The sequence below is a fragment of the Sturnira hondurensis genome, unplaced genomic scaffold (assembly GCF_014824575.4).
Source record: "Sturnira hondurensis isolate 20B ecotype Veracruz unplaced genomic scaffold, ASM1482457v3 Scaffold0015056, whole genome shotgun sequence".
NCBI classification, from domain to species: Eukaryota; Metazoa; Chordata; class Mammalia; order Chiroptera; family Phyllostomidae; genus Sturnira; species Sturnira hondurensis.
This window is the reverse complement of record NW_028087687.1, coordinates 1,805,536-1,826,204: the sequence shown is the minus strand read 5'-3', so window position 1 is coordinate 1,826,204 and position 20,669 is coordinate 1,805,536. Positions and strand designations below refer to the sequence as shown.

The 20,669-nt window shown below is 42.7% G+C and overlaps 1 protein-coding gene across 4 annotated transcripts in view; it reads right to left on the bottom strand.

Annotated features, from left to right (window-relative positions):
- The window catches only part of RBM47 (RNA binding motif protein 47), a 142,771-nt gene that overhangs the window by 50,760 nt on the left and 71,342 nt on the right, over nucleotides 1–20,669 (bottom strand). For 2 of the 4 annotated variants that reach the window (XM_037064289.1, XM_037064284.1), the window contains exon 1: nucleotides 16,295–16,351. The exons of the other annotated variants lie outside the window; for them this stretch is intronic. The gene's annotated coding sequence lies outside the window, so the exon portion shown is untranslated. Of the gene's footprint in view, nucleotides 1–16,294; nucleotides 16,352–20,669 lie in introns of those variants that run through there. 4 annotated transcript variants of the gene reach the window in all.

The window sequence follows — 20,669 nt, the reverse complement described above, 5'->3', positions numbered from 1 at the left end:
GGCATGCAACTGTGGGAGCTGTGATGTTCATGTTGTGTGTTATTTTCTCATTTCATTTCAGACTACAGCCTAATAGGTAAAAATCTCCCCACACAGAGAGCATGGTAGAGAATGTTCCAATACAGCAGTGAGACTTTTTTGTCCTGGACAACAAACGTCTCAGTGCTCCAGCTCTTTGCCAGAGTTTTCCAAGGAAATGCCTTCTCTGGGTGAGGCTCGCTCGGCAGTCCTCTGTGACAAAAGCCCCACATGGTCTAATCCACCTTCCTTTCTAGTTCCAGCCAGCAAGAACTCTCTTTCATCTTCCCTTTCGACCTCCCTTCCTCCATCGTCCTCATCACTCTGGCCAACCTTGCATTCTCAGGGTGGGTTAGCAGAAAGAAAACAAACTTTAGAGTCTGGGAGACACGAGCTCAAAAGCTAACCTTATCTCCTTTTATTTAGTAACTGAGCAAGCCTCAGATGTCAAATCTGTAACCTGAAGATCACCCATTTCTAGAGCTCTCCCTGTGAGCTGGGCACTGAAAATACACACCCGAAGACACAGGTTCTGTAGCTGAAAATCCCCCAGTCTAGTAAGAGACGCAGAAATGTACACAAATAACGCCTATGATGCAGAGTGATCAATGCATGACAGATGGTACGAAGGAGAGAGTGACTGATTCTCGTAGTGGCCGAGGAGGAGGCTCAGGGTGTGGCCGAGAGACTCCAACACAACAATGTGTCCACAGGACACCCGGCACACAGCGAGTGCTCAGAGAATGTGAAGTTCTTTCCACACAAAGAACTTGGAAGGAAAAAAACTGTTTTGGTGAGAGGCAAGAAACTGGAAAGGGCCCTTCCCTTCTCTATCCAGCACATTAATTATCGAGGCCTAATCCAGCTAAAGAAAGCTGGGCATTGGGTTTTATTTTTGGAGATATTATATCTATGAGTATATATTGTAGTGTGTAGGTATTATAATATATAGGCAGGAAGATATGAATTATAGTAAATTTAGATTATAAAGTAAATGTAGATGTGCCGGGGTTAATATTGTACATGTCCAACTTCAAGTCTAATTTTGCAAATTGAAACATCCAGTAGTAAAATGGTCAAAATAAAAATCCTCAAATCTTCCTTCAATCATTAGATACATTTTATTGAATTCCTATTATGTGACAGGCAACAGAGATATAAAATCGAACTTTTCAACAAGTCTGCCAATGACTAGGGAAGAAAAAACAAGCTTTTGATCATCATAATACATGGCAGAATGCCATGGTGCCTTCACTCCCCTCAAAAATTGCTCAGGAGCTTTTGCTGTTGAAACAAAATGGAGAGATAAAGGTAATAATATTGGCTCCTTCCTGATCAGACCTGTACACTGACACTAATTTCTAGAACTAGATACTTGCAAATGGGCTTCTCGTTGGTAAAAAAAACAAAATGATCCTTTCTCAATAGAGACAAGTCAAGTATTGGGTGTCCTCAGAGCAAAATCTTACTAAAATGATAAAACCTCCACTGGTTATCAAGAGGTTTAGCTGCACAGACAAATGACGCCGAGGGTCAGCAAATCCATGCAAGTGTAAGGAACACGGTGTGACTGAACTCTGGAGTCCCGGCACAGGATGCGGGACTTCCTGAAGCAGAGACCAATGGGCACCTGCACCGAGAAAAGGAAGAGCAGGAGCACGGCAGATACCTGTGCTGCCCGGTCCCATCCACCTTCCCACGTCATAGAAGACGCCTCTGTGTCCCAGAACTCAGGTGTGGCACCACGCAGGTGAGTCAGAGTCCTTCAGCTGATGACAAAGCTGTAGGGTTTTCCTCAGGAATGAGAGTCATATGAACAAATCAAGCCTGGAGTTTCCGAAAAATAAAGCCATCAGAGAGGACAACAGACTGACCCATGCACATACACACACACACACACACAGAAGTAATGTCTGCATGAGTGTGGTTGGTAGACTAGTAATATGGGTGTAATAATGTACAGTTTTAATTTGAACATTTCCCCTAAAATGTCATGTGGTGTACTTGAGTGTGATATTATGTTACAGAATTACAATATGATTTTGTAATAAAAGATTCTGTAATAAAGGGGTGTTATTTGTACCAGACCCTGTGTATAAAATCCCAATGACCTCTTTTGAATCCTTTAACCCAGTCATGGTCCACACTTCGGAATTTATCATTAAGTAAACACGTAAAGAGTGAGGCACAAGCAGGACTACAGTTGTTCATATGGAAAATAATACAATACTTAATAACAATACAAGAACAAGCTCTTGTTCTGTGTACTTTTGCCCCAGCCTGTATGTATGCATGTAATTTGACTTATAGAAATTAATTTGATAGACTTTTAATTAATTCCTTAAGCTATTTGGGACTGGGTATCTGTCACTCACAACCAAGAGTCCTAATCAACAAAGGGTCTCACTATACTTCTCTTCTTTGGTCCATGTTTGTATGGGTCACACAGTAACCTCACCTGACCACCCATTCATTCTTCCTATTCTTCTTCCCAGCTCAACAAACACACTTCTCCAGGTCTTGTAATAAGCTACCATTTTCCCTCCTGGTAAAATTTTACTTTACGCTTCTTTGCCTTTACTGAAAAGGGCATTTCATCGTTTTGATACAACAGAGTGGTGGTGCTACCTGAAGCATCTCTGAAGCGAAGTCCCGACATTCAAACAGAAAACCGACCAAGGACAGTCCAATTAAAGAAGGTTCCTCCTAGAAGTTCCTTATATTTAACTTCTGAAAAGTGATCAGATCTCTCTGTCTTCCTGTAGTAGAAGCTTGCAGAAAATTCTCTCATTTACGGACAGCGCCTCTTTGCAACGATTACAGCCTGATGCCACTGCAGTGCAGCCCCTAAAAGGCCCAGTCACCTGTTGTTATCACGTCTGCGCCTGCTGTCCTGACTGGGATCGCTCAAGGGACTCATGTGCAAATACAGTTTGTATGATTATTTTCAAACTAATGAAAATGGAGAGAACACAAATTCATAACAAGTTTCCTTCATTTTGTATGATAAACTGTCCATGCTCCTTATTTTAAGACGGCCCTCTAATTCTAGAAGACAGCGACAGACCAGCCTACTTTCAAAACTGGAATGTCCATTTTCAGTTGGAACTTACTTCATTGAGCAAGCTGGTTTTCCTTCGTCTGGTGCATACACACTCGGTTTGGGGTGTATAATCAGCAGTGAACCTTCCGGTAATACAGGTCATATGACAACAGTAACTAAAATAGATGCCTCTTTAAATTCCCTGTTCTGAAAATACTTAAATTATTGGTAAATCTGGTACTTCTCCTTAGGGATTCTTGGAAAGCAAACAATAGTACAACTTACTATTAAAAATTAAGTATGGCCTTGAGATAATAGCTTTCAATTGCTAGGTAATATAAGGCACACACACACATAAACAGAAGCTTTCTCTTCTAACACAAGGTACAAGCGTGACGGTGACAGGTGTCTCTCCAAACTGAGCAGGTTGCTGCCATTGGCTGCAGGTAAGTCCTGTTCAGTTAGTTCACGTGGCATCACCACCCCATACTTTATGTTAATAGGAGGTACCCCATAAATACTTCTCTTAAATGCACACACAGATAAGGGGGGACTGCAATGCAAACTCTTTTCAAACAGAAAAACACACTTCATGGTCATTGAAAATTAAATCAAAGTGGGTGAAATTTAAGATCCACGGCATACGAATCTTGTACATGAACAAGAAGGCCGTTCGATTCTAAACTATGTCATTTATAGCGTGGAGCTTTTCCTATATCAGAAATGCAACTTGCTACCATCAACAAAATGAAAACACCACCAACTGAATAGGACAAAATGTTTGTCAACTGTATATCCAACAAGGGATTACTATCCAAACTATATAAAGAATTCAATAGCAAAAAAAAACAGAATCGATTTTTAAAACGGTCAGAGGATCAAAATAAACATTTTTCCAAAGATACATACAAATGGCCAACAGGCACATGCAATGTTCAACATCACTGATTATCAGGGAAATGCAAATCAAAGCCACCATGAAATACCATCTCACACTTGTGAGAACAGCTATTATGGATGACAAAAGACAATAAATCACGTGGTGAAGAGGATGTGGAGAAAAGGGAACCCTCGTGCCCTGCTGGTATGAATGTAAATTGGTGCGGTTGCTATAGAAAATGGTATGGATGTTCTTTAAAAAATTAAAACTAGAACTACCACAGGACTCAATACTCATTTCTGGGTATTTATCCAAAGAAGATGAAAACACTAATTTGCAAAGACATATGCACTTTCTGTTTACTGCAGCCTTATTTACACTAGCCAAGATATGGAAACAGCCTAAATACCCATTAATGGATGAGTGATAAAGATGTAATGTGTCTATCTACAGGTGGGTTATTACTTGGCCATAAAAAAGAAAATCTTGCCACTTGATACAAAATGGATGGATCTTGAGGGCGTTTTGCTAAGTGAAGTAAGTCAGGAACACAAAGACAAATACCGTATGATTTCACTTATGCATGAAATCTAAAAAAACAAAACAACAAAGAAGACAAAACTCGTAGATACAGAGAATAAACTGGTGGTTATCAGAGGGGAAAGGGGTTGGTTGGGGAGCGACCAAAACAGGTGAAGGGCCTCAATTGTATGGTGACAGCTGATGTAACTTAATTTCACCTCAATTAGAAACAAGAAAAATGAAATAAGACCTTGTTGTTTATTTAGACTCTTTTCTCCCTAAAAACTATGAGGAAGCAGTTACAACTTCAGAATCCCATCTTTCTTAGTCATTTCCCTCCGGTGTTCCCCAAGCACACTGAATCTTTATTACAGCAGACAGTACCCTGTACTTACATTATGGCTGGTTACCGATATATCGGTGACCACAGACATATTATAATGTCTTGATATTACTTCCATCCTTTCGTTCATCGATTGACTATATTGTGCTTTGCCCAACAGGAGGTACATAATGACTCAGCAATGTAACGGACGCTTCATAGATGGAGAAGACCATCTGGCACCTCTGTGGTGTAAACACCTTGTAGACCAAAAGGTCTGTCTCATTCCTATCTGTGTCCTCCAAGCTCAGCACAGACTTGAGAAAGGTTTGATGAACTGAACCACAGCTTAGAGATCAACACCTCATTTCTGGTAGTGACTGGATTATTTCACAAGATGAGGAAGCTACTAGTTAGAGGTAGGGCTGGGACTAAAGGTCAAAATTCCTTTCTCCCAATCCAAAGTTCATGTAAAATTCACTTTATGATTGATTCCAAATTAATTGGTAATTCAAGTGGCACTGTGATGGTTATTTTCTTTTGGCTAAAGAGTCCACTAGCGTCCTTAGAATCAAGTGTCTTTAAAGCTCTGATCTATTGATGAAACACTGTGATTTCACAATTGAGCATTATGACTTTTTCCAGTTAGATGAAGTTTTTAAACATCATAATAATGAAGACGACTAATAATGCTGTAGTAAGTTAATGCTCTAGAGAAATAAAAACATATGTTCACAAAGTCTTGTACAAGAATGTTTGCAGTAGTGTTATTTATAATAGCCTAAAACTCAAAACACCTCCGTCAACTATCAATAGAAGAATGGAAAAACAAACTGTGATAATATGTCATACAATGGGATACTACTCAGTAACGGAAGGGAATTACTGCTACATGCAACATCATAGCTCACTAGCTCGTTAGCATAAAACGGAATAAAAGAGGAATACTCGGAATAAAAGAGGTCTTATACAGAAGAGTTCATACTAAATGAATTTATATGAAATTCTAGAACAGGAAAAAACTCACATCAGTGGTTGACTGGGAGGCAGGGGGCAGGAACAGAGACCAAGTTGGCAGGGCCACAGAGGGGTAAATATTCATTACCTGAACATTTTCCCAGGTAATGTTCCCATCACAATGTGGCTTTGGGTCACACGAGGGCATGCTTTTGTCCAAGCTCAGTAAGTGTATACTAAGATTTGTGCATTTCATTATATCAAATCTTACCTTCAAGAAATTATAAACGAATATTGAGCTTTAGTTAATGAAGTGTTTTAGGGGAAGTGTCCTAACATTTGGCAATTTATCTTGAAGGTCATTAAAAATACGATGAATTCATGGATAGCGAAATGGACTGATGGGTAGACCTGTGACAGAGCAAATACAGCGAAGTGTTAACGACAGAATCCAGGTATGGGGTATACGAGTGTTCGCTGTAAAGTTCAAACTTGCTTCGAACCTGCGTACAATAGGTCTGGCATTGTAATAATCAAATGACTTAAATAAATCATTCTCTGGTAAGTCTTTCTGAAGAAACCAACTGTAAAAAGAAATGAAGACAACTTGGAAGTATTTGTGAACTGGGTATTAGATAGATGATAACAAGGTATTACTGCTAATTTTGTTAGATATAGTCATAACAGTGTGGCTATACAAAAATATCTCCATATTTTTAAAGACGCATATTAAAGCACTAGAAATAAAAATAATAGATGTCTCTCACTTTTTAAAAAAACCGTAAAAAATGAAGGGGGAGGAAATGATGTCATAGTGCAGCAAAGTCACACTAGCTATGAAATCTGTGTAATGGGCATCCTGGAATTTATGATATTTATTCCCTCTAAACTTCCAATGTATATTTGAAATTTTTAAATGTTCTTTCAAAGTCAATTAGTACACACTTATACTAAGACTACAAAAATCAAACAGCTAGTCCTACAAAGTTGAAATTACAACATTCTGTGATTGATGTAAAGTGCTATCACAACAGATTTCCCTTTTTAAATTAAAGTGAATCTAAGATCAATTTGTTACTAAAATTTTTAATATTTTAATGACTCCTTTAAATGAATCAGAAATCCTCCAGTCATAATTGCAGGTCTTAGAATCAACAGATTAGTCATATTAAATTAGATAGCATTCATTCATTCATTCACTCAAGCATTCAATAAATATCTCTTTTGCAAACTCCACAGTAGTATAACTATCAGTAAATATTTTTATATAAAGATGGTATAATACCCTAAAACACCTTTAGGGATAAAACCCCTCTACAGCTGCTACCTACGCCTAAACATTTCTAACACCTATGGTTGGGACATTAGGAAATATAACCAATACAGTTTCCATCTACTTAAGTTTAATTTTGTATTTAAGGAGCTCAGCCTTACTAAGACAAACATGCAGCACACAGACTTTGGAACTGACCAAACAAATGAACTGGAAGGTGTATGGTTCCTTACACCTCTAATCATAGATTCCTCTAACCATGGAATCTTTCTCTGTACAAAACGATCTATCCCAGTATTCTCTTATGCTTCTTCACTACACTTAAAACTCAACTAGTTTACTAGGTTTCCCTTTACTCACAACTTTCCAGGAACAAATCCGTCACAGAAAACATGAACTATGGTCCTTGACATTCTTTGGTTCTATACCATGTCTCTCATGCAGGGTTCACTTGTTTACAAATTTCAAGTTCTAACTTTTGAAGAAATGTCTGCAAGGTCAATATTTAAACTGGTTTCTGGTAACAAGTACACTCTTCACTGAATTTCACAATGTCAAAAAGTAAGACCAGCTTCCAGCCCTAACTCCAGAGGCAAGAGGGATGCACAGCCCACACTTCGTACTTTCAGATCCTGAAAATAAGTGTCTGTCGGGGACACTTGGTGTCTCTGGGCCACACTGGAAGAAGATATGTCTTAGGCCACACATTAAATACATGGCAACACGTAATCACAAAAAAATCAATGTTTTAAGTAAATTTAGTATTTTGTGCTGAGCCGCATTCACGGCCATCCTGGACTGCATGCAGCCCATGGGCCGCAGGTTGGACACCCCTGGTAGATCCTGTTGTCCAACAGAATTTTCTGTGATGAGGGAAACATTTGATATCTGCAATATCCAATACATTAGCCTCTAAGCATGTGCAAGTGAACATCTGAAATGTGCTTAGTGCAAACAATGAACCAAATTGTTCATTTCATTTTAATTAATTAAACTGAAATAGCTGCACTGCATGTGGCTGTCAGCTACCACACTGGAAAACGCAAGTCCAGTTAGATGCACGGGATAGCTCCTGGACAGAGATTTTGGGTAGAGTTAGACCAGTAAGTCTTAGAAATGCATTCCACTTTGGTAGAGGACAAAGAGCTAACGCAATCAGTGCCCTTTCCATTTCATGCACTTAAAAATTTTGGCTGCCTTTTTCAAGATTCAATAGAGAGTCAGATGAGTGTTAAATGACGCTTGGTAGCTGAAGTGATGTTCCTTTTTTCGGTCTTTAGTTCTTCCACCCCAGAGGCAGAATTCCTTTCCTGACAACCAACATTAAAAACCCACAAAACCACCCCTAGCAACTATGTAATACACCTTCACTACAAGCTCCAAAGTACACACATACTCTTTCACACACCTCCTGCCTCCCCCAGTTCAAAAGTTTCCATCCAGATAGTCTTAAACAATACTATGGTCCAAATCGAAATTCCTGATTCTGGCCAATCAGTACATAAGAATTAACACACACAAAGGTCAAGTTTGGACATTTTGTAACTGTTTTTGATAAAAGTTTTATGCAACCCTGGCTGGTGTGGCTCAGTGGATTGAGCACTGACCTGTGAACCAAAGGGTTGCCGGTTCAATTCCCAGTCAGGGCACATGCCTGCACTGTGGGCTGAGCCCCCAGTGTGGGGCACATGAGAGGCAACCATACTGATGTTTCTCACCCTCTCTTTTTCCCTCCTTTCCCCTCTCTCTAAAAATTAAAAAAAAACAAAAATCTGTTTTAAAAAAGTTTTAAGCAGGTTTCCCTGTCTGGCTTCTTGGGTAGGGAGGCCAAGCTGAACAAATCACCCTTGTGTTATAACCATTGTTGACATATTCCCCAAGCTTATTTGTTTGATGGGTCCTTGTTACTCTGTTCAGAAGAAGTAGTACTGAACTTCATTCAATGAATCCAGCCTCTCTCAGCTGAGGGGGAGTCAAGCATGAAGAAGGAAGTGAACTGGACTCCCCTGGAGTTGTTGAGAAACGTGTTCCCCAGCGAAGATGGTATTTTCCCCATTTCTCTGCTGGGGAGGGAGGAAAGTGGCAGGGGGAAAGGTTAACCACTGCATGTGAATCAGTCAGTGCTCAATGATACAGAACTTGAAAACGTTGAATTTGTTAGGCTTGAACAGACCTACCAGTGACTAAAACCTGATATTTATACCTCCCTTCATCACTGAAACAAGATGTCTTTGAAACAAGAACTACAAAGACTTGAAATCAGAACCTAAGGCTGAGGGGGCAGGACAGATGTAACAGAAGTGTGATGAGTCTGCCATCAGGCAGGGGAATCCTCCCTGCAAGGCGATCTCAAAGCAGGAGGAGGCTGGATGGAAGTGAGGTTGGGAGAGATTTTTGGTGGTGCCGACAGCCAGCAGCAATAGGTGACAGGAACTGGGAGAAGGTGTACTTCAGAACATGCGTGAGGATGACTCGTGGCAGGTCACAAAACGCAGGTTTGTCTTTGGGAGTGAGGGGGCAGAGGTGCCCACAAGCAGTGCCACAAGCAGTACTGGACGTTCTGAGAAAGTTCAGGAGGCAAGAGCCTGAAAAGTCCTATTAGCCGTACATATAGTTGGAAGGTCAATAACCTCCCCATGGTCACTGTTTTCTGCCACCCCCTTCACCTTGGACAGTGTTTACTGTCATTATCATGCGCATGTGCCAGCAGATGACCTAAATTTTAGTTGCTGTTTTTAGAAATAACATTTTTGCATGCTTCTTCTGATAATACAAGAAATCCACATTCACCCCCCCCACGGGAAAAAAGGAGGAAAGGGGAGAATATACGCACATACATTCTCTTTCTCTCTCTCTCCCCACCCCCAGTTTTTCTTCAATAGCGAGAGGATTTTTTAAAAACTTTTTAAAAGATTTTATTTATTTATTTCTAAAGAGAGGGGAAGGGAGGGAGAAAGAAAGGAAGAGAAACATCAATGTGTGGTTGCCTCTCAGGCACCCCCTAATGGGGACCTGACCCAGCCACCAAGGCATGTGCCCTGACCAGGAATTGAACCAGTGACCTGTGGTTTGCAGGCCAGCACTCAATCCACTGAGCCACACCAGCCAGGTAGAGGATTTCTTATGACGGACCATAGGGAAGAAAGAGGAGATGAGATGGAAATACAGGCAATTAAATTTAAAATTGTAAACCCTCTCATCACTGGTGGATATCTGGGTGTTCTTCAGAGGACTTCCTCCGTTTTGCATTATTTCTAACAGAATCCCCTTAGTGTGATGAATGGACTAAGCATTTCTAAGGTTCTTGTTAACTCTAACCTCTAATGTAGCCACTACAGAAAAGGTAGCAGCTAAACTCACAAAGAAGTTTCTTTAGGTCCCAGAACCAGTGACGAGGAAGGCCCAGAATCGATCAGGTCTTTGATTCCTGGTCAAGTGTTCTTTCCACAGCACCCCACTCCCTCAGAGCCTGGTGGGTTGTTTCTACAAACTCTATTTCATTTTAAAATTCCAGTTAAAATCCTTATCCCTACCATTTCATGGGGCAGATAAAACCTTCATCGAGTTATAAATGGGGTTATAGCCAATCACTTGTGTGTGTGTGTGAGTGTAGACGTCCAGGTTTTGCACCCTCAGTTTAGGACCGTACCTTCTCTGTCATCTCCACTATTAGACAACAGCACAGGAACTACTCTAATATCTTTTATTTAAAAATGAAAGAGTGGGCATTTCTGTGGCTCTACAATAAGAAGCCATTTTATAAGAAAAGCAGAATGAAAGCCTTTGATCCTACTCAGAGTTCAAGTGTGCATTTGTGATTGACGCAGAGGCGGCACCGACTTCACCAACGGCTAACTTAAATGTTGGTGTTTCACAATCCTTGAAGAAAAAAAAGTCACACGTGACAGCGTTCATTCTCCCCAATTCACCGTGAGGAGTCCAGTTCCGTGCACGTGCGCAAACTCCCTTCCAGGGAGTCCCGTCGGAGGGCAGGTAAACACCAACGGCTGGCCACCCAGGACATGCCAGACACCCTCCCCTGCTGCACACTCCCTCCGTCTGAACAGCGACAGCCAAACGCTGGTGAAGCTGTGGGAAAAGTGAGTGCCATGTGGAACAAGTGTCTTCACTTCAGCTTTCTGTTACACGAAATGAGTGCATTTCACACCTGAGCATTTTTTAAAAAGGTAACCATAAAAATTATTTGAGGAAGTATTTTTAAAAGTACACAAATACAAGGTATTGTTCCTGTGGTTTTTCATTAACAAAAATCAAACCAAACTTCTGATGACTGCTTTTAAGTGTCCCGTATAAAAGGGGCTTCCTCCTAACTGTGAAAGTAACAAAGCTTAGCCTGTGACTGAGACGCCACCAGGGTGTTTTCTTGTCTCCCACTGGGCCAGGGGTGGGCTAATCAGCCTATCCGAAGCCTCCCTGAAAAGATGCTCTGGCCACACAGATGTGCCTCATGATATTAACGCCAAGTTAAAAACACAAACTTCTTTCATTCACAACTAGAAAAAACATAAAAGGTATATACTCCCTTTTGTTATTCTAAATGAAGGACACTCTGAGCCAAGTGTCTGGTAACGTTTTTTTTTTACTGCTGTTCAAGTACTGTTGTCTCCATTTTCTCCCCCCTACTCCCCTCACCCCAGCCATTCTCACATCCCCCCCTGAACCTACTCCACCTTTGGTTTTGTCCATGTGTCCTCTATATTCCTGAAAACCCTTTCCCCTTCCCCCCCCCCCACTATCCCCTTCCACCTCCCCTCTGGTTACTGTTCTTAATTTCAGTGTCTGGTAACTTTTCAAGTAAGAATAGAATATTTGTGAGTACATATATTTGTGGAACAGAAAATCGAGGGGGCAGTAATAAAAAGGACATTTCAAAACTTTGTTCATTTCTGAGACATTCAGTTGAATCAGAGACTTGGACGCCCACTGGGTCAGCAGGCGGGGGCCTGCTGAGTCGGAACTGGAAGTGTTTCAAAACCCGCTTTGAAAGACCTGGCGTTCGCCTCCCAGAAAATTCCCCAGCAACTCTGACTTGAAACGCACCTGTCTTTCTTACCGTGACGGAATATTTCTTGATGTACAGATACTGCAACCTGATCTTTAAAAAGAGAAACCTCAACAGTTGCTAAATATAAATTTTAGAATATACCATGTGCATCTGAAAATAAATGATTCGCAAGCAAAAAATATATTCATAAAGGTAAGAATATAAAATGCACAAATAGCCTTCTTTTCAAAACAAGACACGCTTTGGAGGGAAAGAGAGAGCAATGACCTAAGAACTGTCAGGTCAATGTCAGGCTTTGGACGGGGAGATAGACTAGCCTGCACTACTGCATTCCGGCCCAGTCTGCGTGAACGAGGTGGCACCCACGGCCTCAACAGCCACCTGGCATCGTTTTTGCCAGGACTGGATCTTTGTCTGCTGTAACCAGCAACTTGTGTGTTTCGTTCAGCCCAGTTGTGAAGTCATGAGTCTTTTCTCATGCTCAGTTTCCTCATCTGCAAAACACTGGCAATCATCTCCATGGGCAATGGTTCCAGCTTAAATGAACAGGCCATGCAGAGCACTTAGCAAATATACTCCCAGAAACAGACCGCTCTCCTTCTACCCTTTCAGGATTGCCACCCCACCCTTCATGAAATCATTTAACTTGGAAGAGCTGGCATACACAGGGAATGATTTTCAGCTCATATACTCATGTTTTTAATTCCTCCCAAATTTATTAAATTGTGGTCTGTTCTTACAAAGGAATACTATGCAGCGATGAAAGAATAAATTACGGGTACATGAAACACTGTGGGTGAATGTCTCAGACCCTATCTGTCCCAGATACAATGAGTACATACTGTATGATTCCATTTTTATGAAGTTCAAGAACAGCCAGAGTTGATCTACGGTGATAGAAGCCACCTGCGACGGGCATGTGTGTGTGTGTGTGTGTGTAACAGGGCGGAGAGGCACAGGGGAGCTTTCTGGGACATTGATAACGTCCCGTACCTTGATCTGAGTGGCAGTTACACAGGTGTTTACACATGGGAAAATTCATCAGGCTGTACACTCAAGAGCTGTGCATTTTCTTGCCTTTACACCTCAATATATAATGTTCAAAACAACATTTTTTTCAAAGCACTTATTTAACTTAATCTTATTACATGAGGTTTTCCCTTATGCATTCTTCAGTCTCTTTTTATGTTTACACAAATGAGAAACGTATCCACAGGTACCTCATAATTATAAGAATAAAACATTAGTCATATATGAAATTTTCTAAATAATTAAATGCAATCATTTAAGCAAAAAAAAACAACTATTGCTTTCTTGGATAAAAATCTCTAAAATGATTTGTAGTCCTCACTATCATTTTAAACAGATGCTATTGAGCACATTCTTCCTGGCAAACCAAGGTTACTCTTAGAAAAGTATGTGGTCGAGCCAGGCTGAAACGGAGTGACAGACTCAAAGGCCACTGCTCCAGTCCTGGGTGACACCATTTTTGCCCCTTCCCTGTTATCTGTCACTATTTTTCACTATTGCGTGCCTGCCTCTAACCATCCCAGTCTTTCCCATTTACTTACTTTCATTCATTTATTCATATATTTGGTGCACACTTTTTGAATGCCTAATATGTGCTCAGCACTGGAAATATAGTGGTGAAAGAGATACAATAAAAAAAACAAGTGTGATATCTGTAAGGGGGAAATATTGGACCTAATTTAGAGGGTTTGGGAAGATCACCTTAAAGGAGTGACATTTAAGAACTAAGAGATGAGACCTAGCCCAGAGTGAGAGCTAAGTATTTGGTGAATGAATGAATCATGCATGAATGAATGATCGTTAACTAAGAGGAAACGAGTTCTACTTTACTGTGCACTGAGAAACCTGGAACTGTATTCAAAGGTGTTTAAACCAAGAGCCAACTGGCACCGAGCGAGGCCCTGGTGGACTCACCCGCATCCGTTTCGGAGGCTGTGAGCACTGCTTTGCATCTTAAGACCTTAATTTACCAGGCAAGTGAAGCTCAGCTAACCTACACACAGTCATCTGACCCAAACAAAACCAGCCCAAATAGTCCAAGTCTTTATGACGATTCCTCCATGTTGCCTTCATAGTTCTGACCCAAGCTCACACGAATGTGACGCCTCTGGCACAGTCATCAAAATCACCTGGAAAGACTGCCACCCATCTATGCCCATGCGTGACAGTTCTCTCCAGGCCCAAACCACCTTGACTCCTTTGGCATTAATGCACATTGCAAACCACCACGTAATCTGGGGCCCATTATCGTCCCTAGAGAGCTCACCTTCATGACATATTACGAAACAAGAGCTCACAGTCTAAAGGACAGAAAATAACCACCACCTTTGTGGAGAGACTTGACTCACTTACACACCTTATGAAACCAGCCCGATAGAAAGACGTTACCACCATATCATATGTAGTAGTAGCAAAATTTAAAATGCCAGAGATATGGGCCAAGTTATTCGGGGCTTCATTTGATAATGCGAATCCATCTACCAACCACCCGTCACGTAACTGTGAGAGCCCCTATCAAGAGGTATAAATGTAGCTTTTGGTGATCTCACGTTCTTCCAATTCCATGTAGATCTCTGAGACTTGAAATTTGAAAAAGCTAAGCAAAGAAATGGCATTGAATAAGGTTTTTTTCTCAGTCAAATAAAGGGAAGTGAGGAATGACAAGTATCTGGAAGTGGTTTATTTTTAGACGCTTTTCCAGAGACTTTCTGTTCTTCTGGTAAAATTTCCAACTTCAAACAGCACCGATCTATTTTAGAGACAGTGGAATGGACGCAGGAGCCCCTTCCCTGGTCCTAGGTCTGTATTTTGCACGTAAGTGGCTCCCCAGAAGGTCGGAAGATGAATCAATCTATGTGTATCTACAGAGTGCACTTAGTAGAAAGCACGTATTTTCACCTCTGTTCCAAACTCTTAGAGGAAAGAAAAAGTTAATTTCCTTGTCAAAAGTGACAAACTTCCGGTGGTCAGGGTAGTGAAATGACTCTCCGCCAAACTCAACTTTCTATATGCATACGCACAAGTAAGCAAACGTGCTGTCCTCTGGGTGCACTTGACGTCTTTTGACCTTCACAGTTTGTTAGATTTAGTCCAATTTGCCTAAATACACAAAGCCGCAGTGAAGTTTTTCCCAAGGAGGAAGTTTCTTCTCATTCTAAAACAATCATTTCTTCCAGCCATTTTGCAACGACTGGGGACTCGTCAGGAGAAAGACTGTTGGCTTCTTACTGCCAATGTCACTGGGCAGAAACGTGCCAAAATCAAGTTCTTTCACAATCCATGGGCTCTCAAACTTTAGTACCGTCTTTGTACTTATGTCTCCTGCCCTTAGACGCAGTACAGCGACCAAAGATTCCGTGTTGGCCGTACTGCGTATATTACAAGGCAGCTTCTGGGGCTGCACTTTTCCCCTCGATTTTCTTATTTGCTGTTTGGGTTTTAGTCACTAACATGGCTGAGGTGTCCAGTATATATATCATGACTACAATTGCTCAAAGGCAAACATTTGATTAAGGCTCTAGTTTTATCATATATGCTTATATTTTCTACAACCAATGCTCATATTTTCTACAACCAAATAAGGTAGAAAATAAATACTTAGTATATCCAAGATGTATTTAGTCATTAGTTTCTCTAAAACCATCTATGAGCAGAGTCGAGTCATTCCTAGCAACTGGATGCGTTCCCGAAACAGAGATTTGAAGGTAAGACGCAGTCTTTCACACTGACCTTCAATTTGTTATCGAAGTTCAACAGGATGGGGATGGGGGGTGGGGGAGGAAAGAAAGTTTGGAAGTGTTTTCACGAAACCAGAGCCACCATTTAGCAAAAGCCCTTCACGGAATGAGTCACAGGGCACACTGAAGTGCAAATCCCAAGGTTACACGTCGCCTCCCAGAAACACCGCACCTGGTCCTGGTCCTGAGCTAAAGCAAAAGTGGACGTCTGCTCCGAACCACGGGCAAACCTCAAGCACAGGTAGATTCTACTTCACTCTCCACGACACGCATGTCCCTCTAGTAAAACCGAAAACAACACTGGACAGAAACCAAAGATTACAATTATCCAGGGACTCAGGGCCACTGAAAAACACACTTTGCAAAGAAATTACTTTCACCTCTCCCCTCCCCTTACCATCCCCACCCCTTCCGTAGAAGGGGCCTGGAATCGCATGGAATCTGAAATTTTAAACAGTTCAAAATACTAAAGTACAAAACAAGTACCTGGCAAACACCTGGAACTCCCTTTCCACTGCTCGCTCTCTCCTCCCACAGTCTGGCAAGGGAATGCCCTTCAAAACCATGGCTCAGTGCTTTTGGTAAATGTTTTACAAGACACTGAACAGCCCTGTGTCCCACCCTCAGAGCAAACACCATTGAGAGAGCACAATATAATGGTCACAAAGGTAGTGTGGGATGTGCAATAATGCAAATGAACAGGCGGGCTCCGTTAACACAGAAGAAAAAAAAAACACCCAAACTTTCAAGGGGTGGGGGGAAGCGAGCAGAAAGGGCTTGAAGAAGTAAACTCTGACACTAGCAGTGTTAAGGGTTTTGTGGTGTCAGGTTTTTTTCTTCAAGCGGCCTTAAGATAAAACTCATTGTTCTACTCCCCGAGCAAGTCTCGGCTCGCCAACCTGAAAGTGTCAAAGCAAGAGTTAATAAAGGGCAGAGTTCACCAGTGAGTCTACAGACCCAGGAGTTACTATGCATCTACCATATATTTTTCTGTTTATCAGGGCAAGGAAAGCTTTCATAAACCGCCTTCCACAGTAAACAAAATGTACTCCCCATTTTCCAGATCCTTCAAGCAAACACACAGTTAAAAACCAACTCTGCTTCAAACCAGAAGTTTTGCATTCCATTCAAGTTAACAATTACAACTGGAGGATAACAGAAACTTGCTGGCACCGAATTATTAGCATACCCAGAATGTCAGGTGCCTCTTGGTACCACCAGGGTTAACAAAATAAAGAGCGGGTGTCCAGGATCACCTACCTGGTTTTACGGGAACGTCATATGGAGATTGCCAGGGTCTGAAGCCCCGGGTGTAGCTGCCCTACTGTGAGTAGGACAGTCTGAGAAATAAAAAAGTAGAATTATTTAGCAACAGTCAAACTTACTCACTAAAAGGAGACCAAGGCCATCTAGAGAAGGAAGAATTGACTTTGGCTTCAGAATCACGCCCAAGGTCAGGTTAGGCAAGTGAGAAAGCCTATTCTCTGGTCCCCACCCCTTTCCGGGGAAAATATTCCAAAGAACGGACAGCTCTGCCAACCTGAGAGCCTGGAAAATGGCACAGGGCAGCTCTTCACCTTTTCAAAATATCTCCAAGGGTTGTCGCAATCTTTTTTGGCCCTCCTACCTTACGTTATGTGGGTCCCATCTTGTTTTCAGTTCCCCCATTTACAGATGCCGCTGCTTAGTGCTGTGACTCAGGGCAATTGCCTTCACTTCACTTAAGTCTGATGGACTAATCTGGCTTGGGTGGGACCCTAGATGGCCGTTTATCTGCCTCTCGGGGCGTGGTGAGGGGCCTTCCTGGCCTCCAGCCCAGGCTGCCATCTCTTTTGCTTTTACATTTTTTGCTCCTGCCTTCTAGTCTCAACCTGGCCCCTCCTCCTCTTCCTTTTTCTCATTCTCTTTTCTGCCTTCCTTCTCTCCTTCCTTTTCTGCCTTGCTTCCCTGAGAAATAGTAGGGACATGACGGTAAAGAGTTTTTATTCTCATCGTCCTATTTCATGTATTATCTGAGGCAGCAAATCAAACAACCCAGTGAGGGAAGTAAAACAGAGGTTTTATTCCAACCCAGAGGTTGTTATCATACAGATTCCACTCAAGTGAGACCTGAGATCCAGAAAGATTTAACACCTGGCCCAAGGGCCTGGGGCCATGCTGGCGGGCTTGGGGCTGAAGCTCAGCCTTCCCGACGGGCTGGGTTTGTGTTGCCACGCACGGGTCGACCCACTCCCTGCCTCAAATATGCCTCTTTTCGGGGCCCTACAGTTCCAACCTGGTCTAACCGAGTCTCTCTGCCAACTGTGGCACAGTTTCTTCTTGGGTGGCTCTTATCACCTTCTTTCCTCCCTCAGGGCTGGTCCGCCTCTTACCGAGTTCTTAGAGTCTATCTCACTTGACCCCTGTAACCCACCTCCTGGCTACTGCTGTCCCTGGGTGCCTTTCTTTAGGCAAACCAATAGAACACATCTCCAAAGTGACAAACCTGCACGACTGGAGATAAGTATCACTTCCTAGAAGTCTTCCCTTTCTAGTGCCTCTCTCGAGTCACGTATTTATGTGCAGGTCAGCTGCTGTCTAGGCCACAGGTCCCCAACCCTCTCGGTACCTGGGACCAGTTTTGTGGAAGGCCATGTTTCCACGGACCGGGGTGGGGAGGGTGGATTATTTCAGGATGATTCAAGCACATCACGCCCCAGGTCATCTCCTATTGTGTGGCCTGGTTTCTGACAGGCCTGGACCAGGACTGGTACACAGCCCCAAGGTTGGGGACCTCGGATCTTTGCCACCAGAGCATCCATCTCTACACCCCTTAGCATGGAGTCCAGTGCACACTGTTAAGGGACATAGTTGCATTTTGATGGGAAAAAAAAGTGAAGACATAGTAAAATCCAAATAAGGGCCTGAGTGGATTACACACTCCAAGTACAAGTGGAAGCCGTAGAGTTTAGGGTTGCTTTGCCTTTTCTGATAAGTGATCTCTCATTTAATTTCGTCAGACAGAGGAGCAATGGGCTCAGACAGGCTGCCCAAGAGCACACAGCTGGTAATAGCAGAACTGGTCCGAGCCCGAGTCCCTGCTCCCTGCCTGAGCCGCACTCTCCCGCCCCGGGCACGCTGCAGCCTGCTCACTCCAGGCACGGCTCTGTTGCCCAAATCAATAGCCACCTGCGCGTTTTCTGCCATGGTGCTCAGAACCGGTTTGGTCTTCCTCGTCTACGCTAGTCCTTTTCCTTGGCCTCCCCACCTCCTTCCCCTCACTTCCCTCTTATCCCAAAGACAATCTGTCCTGTTCCCTCTGAAATCTATGAACAAATCTATGAACAGGCAACATGGATCCCCCCACTTCAGGTAGGCCTTTACGTTCATTTTTTCTGTGGCCACAAATTTGATGTTTCACTTGTAACACTGCAGGAGGTGTTAAAATTCCTTGTGTTACATACAGCACTTGCTGTCTTACTGTATCCAAACGTCGTATCTCATGCTGCTCAGAGACTAAACTCTGTGGCTCTGAGAAAGAACTGTGCCTTCTACACAACATGAACGTGTTCTAATAGCACTTTCCCCACTCCTAGGCGTGCATGTCGGAGCTGAGTTTTTGCTCCATTATGTTGGGTGCGCCAGCATGCAGGTGTGTTCACCCTGGAATTTTGAGTGGCAGAGTTCTGATGGGGCAGAATAACCCACCACTGGAGAGCGGCACTCCCTGGCCCTGGTCCAGAGTGTCTGTCCGTTCCAGGGGCCTCCCTCTAGTCTGGGTATCCTTTAGCATAAACTTGGTCTGCAGGATGGTTCCAGACTCTGAAAGGGATTTCGACCTCCTCTGGGCACGAGGAGGTGGGAGAGGAGGGAGTAGCAGAAGCTAAGATTTTGTCTGGAGTTGCTAAGAGTCCTGGAACCTTCAAAGGCCTTGGCACTCCCCAGAATCACTCACACCCCTTCAGTTCCCTGGAGACAGCCTCCGAGTGTGGCCTCAGAAATTGCTCAGCACCTACTCTAGCCTAAACCCAGACCCTCAGCGGATCCCAACACCCCTGGTGCTTCCCCAAATTGCCCAAGGAAGGAGAGGCTGGGACAGGCCTGGGGAAGAATCTACACTGTCCAGCACTGTCTCCACTGGGACACATCACCTGCTAGACCAGCACATCTCCAACTGAGGTCCTGGGGGGTCCTAAGACTCTTTCAGAGATCTGGAAGGCCCTATTTTCACAACAATTCTAATATTGTTGCCTTCTTCACTGTACTGGCACTTGCGCTAATGATGAAAAGGCAAGGGTGGGTGAACTGGGGGCACCTCAGTGCAAAATAAGGCAGCTGCACAAAACTGCACCAGTAAGCATAGCATTTTTCATTGCCAGGCACTCAAGGGTTTTTCTTCCTTCCTTTTCTTTTTTTAAGAGCTAGTTTTCCTTAAGAATGTACTTGAGGAAGCAGGAAAATACTGACTTTATTATGTCTTGACTCTTGCAGGTATCTTCTTGGTATTCTCTGGGATGAATGAGAAGTGTGCCCAGAGCAGTCTTGCTGCACACCAACTTATGGTGCTGGTCCCCAGGAAAGTCACTGTGTGACTGTCTGAGTTAGACTGAACTACACTTTGTCACAGAACGCCACTTTTACAAATGACCAACAAACAAACTATAGTGATTCAGACTGTGTATTTGGCAGACATTTTCTGGAAATGAAGGCTGTCACTTCAAAGAATATGACTGATAGTATTTGTTTCCAATGATAAAATTTGAGCTTCCAAGCAAAAGTTAAAATTTTGAAGAATTCTCACTCTACCATGAGCTTGACGGCTTGCCGATAATGAACAGCTTTTCTGACGACATGAGTTGTGACATTCACAACTGTGATTTTT